We start from the raw sequence: 2,843 nt of genomic DNA, 5'->3' as shown, positions 1-2,843 counted from the left end.
TATATATATAAATATGTCAAAGTATCCATCTAATAAGTCATACAGTTTCACCTAAGACATAGAAACACACACATCAGACTTTCATGTCATACCCCACAAATTATGTACTAATGTGCTTGTGTAGATCAGATCAAACATGTAAATTCTCAACTGCCAAAAGCAAGTAACCAAACTGAAAAATCCTATCATCAGATCAAGTGTTCAAAATTTTAAGCTCACCAATGAGAATCAAATCACAATTTTTAAGGTCAACCAAAATTTTAAGACAATATGAACATGCATATATTTATATTTTTTTCTTTTTCAAAAATGGGACAAATTGTGTGTGTAAAGTGTCTCTCATACCCTCAAACTTAAATTACATATTGTCCCCAATGTGTGTATAACATGGAAAGATCTTACTCGGGAGATGGATGACATGTTTGGAATGGCATGGCTCATAGCACACCCCCAAACTTGAACTGAAGCACACTTGTTCCTGAAAATTAAAACACTAAAGTAACAAAGGGAAAACAAAATGTAACTAAAAATAACCAACAGAAAAATAAAACAAATAGGAAATAAAAAGGATATGCTATAGGGTACCTCCTATGAGCACTAAGTTTAACGTCTTCAGCCAGACTATGGCACTTTAAACTTGAAGCACCAGTCTTTCCTTCTCTTACACCAAAGGAAATGATTTTTTTTCTATTGCAAGGTGATTCCAGTTGTTTATAGATCAGGGAGGACCACTTTGAGTTTTCTCCAACAGTTTCTCATCCGGGAGGGAATCATGAACTGGATAATACTCAGGGAATTCATCTATCTTAATGTCCTCAATTTGCTCATCACATAATCCCAGCAAACTTCTCTCTTGGATTCTTGGTAATTCGGGAATAGGAGCTGATGTTGAAGAAGTCTTAGTGCTCTCTTCCTTTCCCCAATGTCGTTCCTCTAGAACCTCAGTTTGCTCCTCCTTCCTCTCTTCCACCTCGTTGTTCTCAAGAGTGGAATTCAATAAGGCCTCAGCGTGCTCACGTATCATGTCAAGGTCCATATCAAATTCAAATTGAGCAAAGCACTCTTCCAATGGATCCTCCAGACTTGGCTCACTACACATCTCAGCCTGCTTGAGGAATTTGTCAAGATCCAGATCACATCCAATTTGATCAAAACGCTCTCCCACCGGATCCTCAAGACTTGACTCATTAAAAGTTTAAGCATACTCAAGTAGCTTGTCCAGGTCTAGGTCACCTCCAAATTCATCAAAGCGCTCTCCCAAAGGGTCCTCAAGACTTGGCTCACAAACAATTTCCTCAATAGTTTCTTCATTCCTAGGTATGGTGGTTGTTTGTTCATAATAATAAGTGCACTCTTCCTTCATGTATTGTCCATGAGGAGTGGTCACCGATTGACTTTGGCACTCTTCTTCTTCTTGGTATTGTTGAGGCCAATCGATTGGAGATGGCTCCTCTTCATGATAATGTTGAGACCAATTGATGAGAGATGTCTTCTGATCTGCAATTGAAAACATCGGACAAGTCTTAATGATGTGGTCAATATGGGAACATATGGCACATACCTCGACTTGTGCAACTTGTTCAACAGGAGCATTGCTATGATTAGTCATAGCTTTCACAAGCATGTCTAGCTTTTTCTCCATGGCAGCCATTTGAGCCTGACTTCCACCATTGGTGCTCTCTTCATGTATGCCTTTTCCTATGAATCCTTGTCTCCCTTTAGATGGGAATTGTTGGGAGCGCTCACTCAATGTCTCGAAGAGCTCCATGGCTTCCTCGCTGCTTTTCTCCATCAACATGTAACCACAAGTTAAATCTACAAGACTCTTGTTATGATCATTTAAACCCTCATAGAATGCCAGTACCTGATCGTCTTGAGATATATTGTGATAAGGGCATCTGAGAAGTAGCTCATTAAAGTGTTCCCATGCCTCTAAGAAAAGGTCTCCATCTCTTTGCTAGAAAGTCAGAATTTCCCTTCTCAATTGCCTTGTCTTTTGGGCTGGGAAAAACTTCTTTAAGAACTTTCTGGCCATCTCTTCCCAAGTATGAATAGAACCTGCGGCCAAAGAATTCTACCATATCTTAGCATTATCTTTTAAAGAAAAAGGGAAGACGGTTAACCTGATTTCATCTGGAGTTAAACCCTGAACAATCTGAGTCTTGCAGAGATCAAAGAATTCTCGAATATGCCAATATAGGTTCTCTGTTGGTGTGCCTTTATACCATATTGAGCAGCGGAGATAAATTGTAACTGCTCTGCACAATGGGTTGGAAGTTAATGCATGATGGTTGGTTGAGGATCTGGGGACTAAATGAATTTTTCATAGGTCTTCGCACCGGAGGTGTATTGTTTCTCAACATGATTAAAACAAAAAGAAAATGAAAAAACAAAAGAAAAATAGAAATAGAAATAAAAGAAATAAATCATATCGATAATTAAAACAATTTCTATACTGCTATTCGAATTTACGATCGATCACACTTGCTAGTGCGCTCGATCGCACTGGTGAGCTCAATCGCCCCAGAATCGGCGCTTGAGCGCTATTGTTCACAATTACCTACCTAAATTAATAGGCAAATAATTGTGTGTTTTACCCGCAAGTGCACGAGGTCAACACAGTAGTATAATGTGCAAATACAAAATCATTCCCACGAGGATTGCTGAATCTTGCTTAAAATCAATTCCAAAAGTAAACTAAAACAAAGATTGGGTTAAGTTGATAATGATAAAAAGGTAGGGCTTTGATATCCACCGCTAATTATATTTAGCTAATATATCAACATGCCAATGTTTTGATCATGTTATGAATATCTAATGTTTGTCAACCTAAGGGCATTGGT

The 2,843-nt window shown here is 38.4% G+C and overlaps 1 non-coding gene across 1 annotated transcript; it reads left to right on the top strand.

Moving 5' to 3' along the window:
- Positions 1–1,880: 1,880 nt before the first annotated feature.
- LOC132168301 (small nucleolar RNA R71) lies at positions 1,881–1,988 on the top strand. The gene has a single exon (XR_009438819.2). It is a non-coding gene; the product is annotated as a small nucleolar RNA R71 (small nucleolar RNA).
- Positions 1,989–2,843: the final 855 nt, after the last annotated feature.

The sequence above is a fragment of the Corylus avellana genome, chromosome 2 (genome assembly GCF_965113065.1).
Source record: "Corylus avellana chromosome 2, dhCorAvel1.hap1.2, whole genome shotgun sequence".
Taxonomy (NCBI): Eukaryota; Viridiplantae; Streptophyta; class Magnoliopsida; order Fagales; family Betulaceae; genus Corylus; species Corylus avellana.
Note: the sequence above shows the minus strand (reverse complement) of the source record. Positions and strands in the feature narration are given on the sequence as shown.